Genomic DNA, 6777 nt, shown 5'->3' with positions numbered 1-6777 from the left:
TTGAAAAATCAAAAACTGGGTTTGGTGATTGAGTTGAAATTGAAGCTAAGTAATTAGTGGGTTGTGTTCTCCATATCAAAAGGAGCTTGGGTCTGAAAATTGGAGCAAAAACGAGTTGAAATTGAGGCACTTGGAAATTTGAATGTTCTTCATATTCTTGAAGATGAATATATCTTCATCTTGAGAAGAAGACCAAAAAAGAAGGTTTAATCCAAAAATTTCCAAGTCAAGAAGAAAAGTTGTTTATTGGGCCAAAAAGGGCAAATCCTAGGTTGTGTGGGACCCAAGACGTCACCAGATCCAAGAAATTCGGCCCAAAGTTTGAGAAAATGAAGCCCAGGAGTGTGTGTTCTGACCATGTGTCGCACGGCCAAAGCACAGCACGGGTGTGCGTTGCACGGGTGTGTGTTGCACACAGTCAGAGAGGGGTAGTTTGTGCGATCCTTGTGCGGCGCATGACCATTACACGACTCTAAAAACTCCAAAAACAATTCCAAGTGTTAGATTTAGAGAGGGGTGTTTTGTGCGCTGGGTGTGCGACGCACAGTCACCACACGACCATCAGACATTTTTTCTAAGGGTCCAAAAACGGTTTAATTCCTTCTTAACTTCATTTATTTGATTCTTACAACTAATTAACAACTAGTAATCGATCTTATTAGTTACTATTTAGTTCTTGAGTCCGAATTCATTTCGTACCAATTCTTTTCGTTCTTTTCTCTTTTCACAACTTCGTCGTTAATTCTTTATTCAAGTCCGCTTGATTTTTGAGTCGTCCGTTCTTCTTGAGTCTACAAGAATCTATTCCGACCAAAAGTAGCACTTAAATCCTTTGAGACTAATCAACTTGAACAAGCTTACAACCTTGAGCCGAAGCAACTTTATGAGGCAATCCACAAGGTATACTTGAGTGATTGTGAGTTGCTTTATACTAACCTAACGCGTTTGCTTGTTTTGTTGAGTTTCATTCATAGGTACTATGTCATCGGAGGATGGAACACAAGTTCCCACCGGGGAACCTACTCTCATGGATCTTATGAGAGAGTTACAAAGTATAAAAGGCAAAATGGCAAACTTGGGAAGTAGGGTGGAGGCCATGGAAAGTGGTAGTCGAGAGGTGTCCCATTCACCTCGGGTGCTATACCAAGGAGGTACGAGTAGGGTTAATCAAAGCCCTTCACATACGATAACACCCGGAACCTTTCACCAAATGTATAACCCCACTCTCCAAATCACTCCCCAAACCACACCTCAAAATATAATCATCCACAATCCCATTCTTACCAACCCAAATAACACTCTGATAGGTCCCTGAAATGACACATTACCACAAGAGTCACCCCTAAATGAACCACACCATCAACCAACTGATCCACGTCCAAATGTCCCTTTACCAATCCACAACCTTCCACTCATCCAACAACACAACCGGGATGATCGTTCAAATCATAAGGATGAGATAGAAGAGGCGATGCAAAAACGGTATGGGAATCAAGGGATGGGCCAACGGGGCCAAGCACAGAGGTAGAAGAAATGGCCATCAACCTCACATGGGTAGGCGAGGAGGGTACCAAGATCGTGAAGGATACCAAGGGCGAGAGCGCCAAAGTTATGATTTTGATGGAGAATATGAGGAACATTATGGTCATGAGAGAGGACGAGACACGAGTCTCCATTCTATTAAGATGACCCTTCCAACTTTCAAGGGAGCTTGTGCTCCTGATGCATTTCTTGAATGGGTTAAGCAATATGATAGGATATTCGAAACAAATGAGATGTCCGAAGTGAAAAAGGCTACCTACGTTATGCTTCAACATGGTGGGAAATTCAATTGAGGGCTCGTAGAATTGTCCAATTGCCAATGCCACCGACTTGGGGTGATCTAAAAGAAATCATGCGGAGCAAGTATGTCACCGAGCGCTACAAACAAGAATAACTCAAGAAGGTGTACACCTTGAGACAAGACAAGAGAAGTGTGGAAAAATACTTCCATGAATTCCAACTTGTCAAGATGGGGATTGATTTCCAAGAACAAGAGCTGCATGAAATGACTTGGTTTCGGGCCAGGTTGAATAGTGAAATCACCTCTCAAATGAGGCTTCATAACTATAGGAACATTCAAGAAACTCTTGAAGCGGCTATTGAAGTCGAAAATGGTCTCAAGGAAGACAAAATCAATAAGTCGAGGTGCTATGTGAGTTCATGGAACAACAACAAAGAAGAGGAACTTATTCCTCAAATTGGCAAAGGAGTAAGGACACCATGAAAGAAACCAAGAACCCCTTTGAAAAGGACGCTCAAATTGAGAAGCAATTTGATAAACTGCCTCCAAGGTTCGACCCAAAGGAAGGAGGTACGAAGACTCTTATCCAATGTTTTAAATGTCATGGCTTTGCTCATAGAGCTAGTGAGTGCCCTAATCGAAGAGCCTTTATTTTCAGAGACACTTGTGGTGATGATAATGGAGGATATGAGAAAAGATATGATGAGGGTAATCATGAGAATGATAAACTTGGGAGTAATGAAGAACAAGATAATGGTGATATCACCGTCCCGCTTTTCTTGGCAAGTAAGGTGTTAACATGTGTGACCGTGCCTCAAGAAGGGGAGCTTCCCATACCACATTGGGTAGACATTTTTGTAGGTTCCCAAATGTCACGACCCAACCCCATAGGCCGTGACTAGTGCCCGATCTGAGCACCCGAACACATCTATCAAATGTTATCTCAAATTTTATCAAACGCATTCAAGTATATAGCGGAAGCCGACAAGGCTATATTTCAAAGTTAGATAATTTCCAGAAAAATTTCGGCAGAGTTTCCTTTGTTTTACAGGCTACCCAAAATAACCCTGCGCACAGAAAATACCAACAAAAGACCACACAGGGCCAACGAAGCAACATTTAAACACATGCGGACCGGCCGCCGCGGCGAATGAGATCGCCCAAACACAACATATACACGCATCTGTACAGAAAGACCCCAACCCACAAACATATCCACAGACCTCTAAACAGACCGACAAAATCATATGACGGGACAGGGCCCCGCCGTACCCATGAACGAGAATATATATATACAGTAGTGACAGACTATACCAAAAGATGGGCTCTGGATAAGAGAGCGCTCCAAAATAGGAGAATAAGATCCTAAGCGGACGGATCAGCAAACCTGTCGTCGGTACCTGCGCGGCATGAAAACGCAGCCCCCGAAGAAAGGGGGTCAGTACGAAATATGTACTGAATATGCAAAGCCTGAATTACAGAAACAAAATCATAACTGGTGCAGAACGTACAGAAAGTAAATAGAAAACCCAAAGTATCAGATACATATTTTCAAAACATGCAGAGTGTGTACAGAAACATATGTCACATCAAATCCGGCCCCTGCCAAGGGACTCGGCAGACAGAACGTGGCCACCCTCCCGACGCTGGTGCCACAACACAGAAGAATCAGAACAGGGGCATAACCCCGTAACATAATATGTCATATCAGATGGCCATAGCAAATCATATCAGAACAAGCGTACATGGCACAGCATACTCCACAAACCCATGTACGCGTATACCTGCCCCCTCACATCGAGGCACGGCGAACAATGCAAAGGATCACGCTTGACAACATATCCTGGCCCGGGCTCAGTGGGGGAAACATTGAGGCATCCACGAACGGAGTAGTGAGAAACTAAATGCACTAAAAATTCCATATATATATTTCCAGAGACTCAATGAGGCATATCGAATGTCAAATCAAATCAATGAAATCGGACGGAAACATAGTAAGTAAATTTAGATGTCATAACGGGTTACGGAGGCATAATCTATCCGAGATCGTTTTCAAGATTCAAAACAATTTATAAGACTTAATGAAATATTTAAAATAGTTTTTATTTAGTAGCTAAAGGAGTAGTTAGAGTATCTCTAACGAAAACGCTCGAAGACAAGTCATAGACACATAAAGGGTAAAATTGGAAATAGTGGGCACACCTCGGAACCAATGAAGCGGTGGGCTCAAATTACGTATTTTTAAGCTTATGGGGTCACCTACAAAGGTTCTAGGACATTCCATAACTTCGTAAGCAATTTGGGAAAAATTTTCATAATTTTTCATCAAAGCATACTTAAGGAATTCAATTCTATTGAATGAAAAAGCGACGATTTCAAACGCGGATTCCGATGGACAGAATATTCCCCGAGGCGTAAATCCAAGCCTAGTACATCTAGGACATGCCAAGAGAAGAATCGGGATAGCTTTACATACCTTTCTTGCCCTTTACGCTTGCCAAAACTCAAATCCCGTTTCGTCCAAAACCTACAAATGGTCACATTTACCAATTTACTATTCATAAGACTTAAAATTTCAACCTTAACCAATTCTTGTCTATAAAAATTTGAGCAGCATCTCCCCTATATATATATCATCCCCGAGGTTAAAACTCGGCTAAAACAACAACAACCATACCAACAACAATATATACAACATCAATAATCGACTAGGAACGCATTCTAGCGTAAATAGTCTTATTTTCCAAATAATGCGACAATTCCAAATCCAACTTTGCACTTACAACCCGATATCAATATTTTCATATTCACATACTAATATAAGACCATTCAAACATAAACCAAAAGTATTCCAAGCTATATATTCAATATTCAACAATTCCATCAACTTCCATATTCAATCCAAAATTCTTATATATGCAACAAAACCATTCCAACACATTTTCTACTTACTAATTCATCTCCAACAACAATCTACACTTTAACAACTTCATTATCTTAATATCATAAAATCACATTAATGTGTCATAATTCTCTACATTCCATTTTCATGTCAACTTCACTCATATAATCTTCCTTTGCATTGTGAAGATCACAATAACACAACTAACATGTTAAACAAAATAAATTCAACATTATCTCAACAACATATACCACACGGCCAACATGGCTTCTTTCCAATTTCATCCAATTTTCATTCAACTTCCATAATTTCATAAAAACTACATTAAAATCACATAATTTCCTATAACCATTTTCAACAATTTTCCATACCAACTTGAACCATTTCCTTCCATTTCCATTACAAGGCTTCAACAACACAATTAACATAACAAATAAAATTGGTTCATCCTTCTACACACATACATACCCACTTTGCAAACTTCCATATTTCCATAATTTCCACTCATTTCTACATACTACAACATAAACAAACCTTCATAACATAAGAAAAAGGAATTGATTCTTACCTTTTTCTACAAATTTCTTCACTTGAACAAGTTGTCAACTTGAAGAAATAAGTGCTCCTTCTTCCAAAACAACTACACCAAGTTGTAAAGGACCCTTAATTGAGTAGGAAAACCACAAGCTAATAATTTTTGGAGGAAGATTTTGAGGACCTAATTTTCCAAGGTCTTGGCCGTGTGGTCCTTCAAGTTTTTGCTCTTCTTTTTCTCTCAATTTTGTTCTTGAAGATTCTTGAAAATGAAAGAATTGTGGTCTAATGTCTCATTTAATACATGGATTAATGAATTACCATGGGCTTGGGCCATATGGCCGGCCACCCCTCTTTTGGGCCTAAATTTTCTCCCCTTTTATCTTTTTTTTTGGGCCAACCCGGTTGGTTACGAGTTGGGCCTAGCCCACTGACCTTTCGACCTTAAAACGTTCATATCTCCTTGTACCGACGTCACCTGGGAACCCACGACCTATGGTTGGAAAGATAATTCAATTATCTACAACTTCTAATTCTTGGTATTTTTCCAAATTCCAAACATATAATACCGTTTTTGCCACCCAAAGTCAGGTCACCCGAAAACATTTTCTTAAAAGTATTCGTTTGGAGGACTTCCACTTTGATTTGGCCCAAGGGTCCTTCTTGAGTTGTGTTTAACTTCACATATGTGATTCATATAATTTATCACATGTCCCAAAAAAAAAAAAAAATCTTGACGTGTGGGCCCCACCTCAGCTTACAAATAATCCGACGTTCAAAAATACGGGATGTAACACCAAAGAAAAGACTTGCTGAAGGAGTCCTCATGTGAAGAAAGTGAGTCCATGGAAGAAGATCTTTGTCTTGAGCATCAAGGTAAGTTAGTTATCCCTAATACTTCAAGTGTTCATTATGTTTATTAATGAAAGTGATCATACACTAGTTAATCCTTTTGATGACCGAATTGAATCTTCTTGAAAGATTAATTTGTGACAATCTAGTTGACACTTATGAAGAGAATGTTAATATTGTTGACACCTTGAATGTGAATTGTGGATTGTTTTTGTGTAATCTTGATAATTCATCTTCTTGCATTATTAACCAAAGTGAATGTAGTTGTCTTGATCCATTTTCTTGTAAAGGAATAAACTCTAGTTGTACAAGTAATTTTGAGTTGAGTTTGAAGAATGCAAGTGCAATGTCATGTGTTGGCAACAGTAGAATGAGTAATTTGCTTAAAAGGAAAGATAGCATGCTAAAAATTCATTCGTTGTTCTATTTCATGAATGCCATTAAGAACATAGGTTTGGATGAAGGTTGTGCTAACTATTCCCTTATTGATGTGGACCTTTCTCTCTTGAAAAAAGATGAACCTTTGGATGAGGAAGAATTTGATTTGCTCGATTATTTACGAAACCCAACTAAAGATTACCCTTACAATATTGGCGCTGATAGTTAGTCCTTGTATGATTCTCCTCCCATTTATTATGATGATATTCATGTTTGGCTTTATTCAAGTGATCCATTTCTTCGATGAGAACGCTAGTGAGGAAAGTTA

General features: G+C 39.3%; 1 long non-coding RNA gene across 1 annotated transcript; it reads right to left on the bottom strand.

The window, feature by feature from the left end:
• Positions 1–3036: 3036 nt before the first annotated feature.
• Positions 3037–5591, bottom strand: LOC132602343 (uncharacterized). Its single transcript, XR_009567741.1, has 3 exons — positions 5254–5591; positions 4260–4310; positions 3037–3183 (listed from the first exon to the last, which is right to left on the bottom strand). It is a non-coding gene; the product is annotated as an uncharacterized LOC132602343 (long non-coding RNA).
• Positions 5592–6777: the final 1186 nt, after the last annotated feature.

This window comes from Lycium barbarum, chromosome 7, assembly GCF_019175385.1.
Source record: "Lycium barbarum isolate Lr01 chromosome 7, ASM1917538v2, whole genome shotgun sequence".
In the NCBI taxonomy this organism is placed as follows: domain Eukaryota; kingdom Viridiplantae; phylum Streptophyta; class Magnoliopsida; order Solanales; family Solanaceae; genus Lycium; species Lycium barbarum.
The sequence above is the reverse complement of the archived record's forward strand: the minus strand, read 5'-3'. Positions and strand labels throughout refer to the sequence as shown.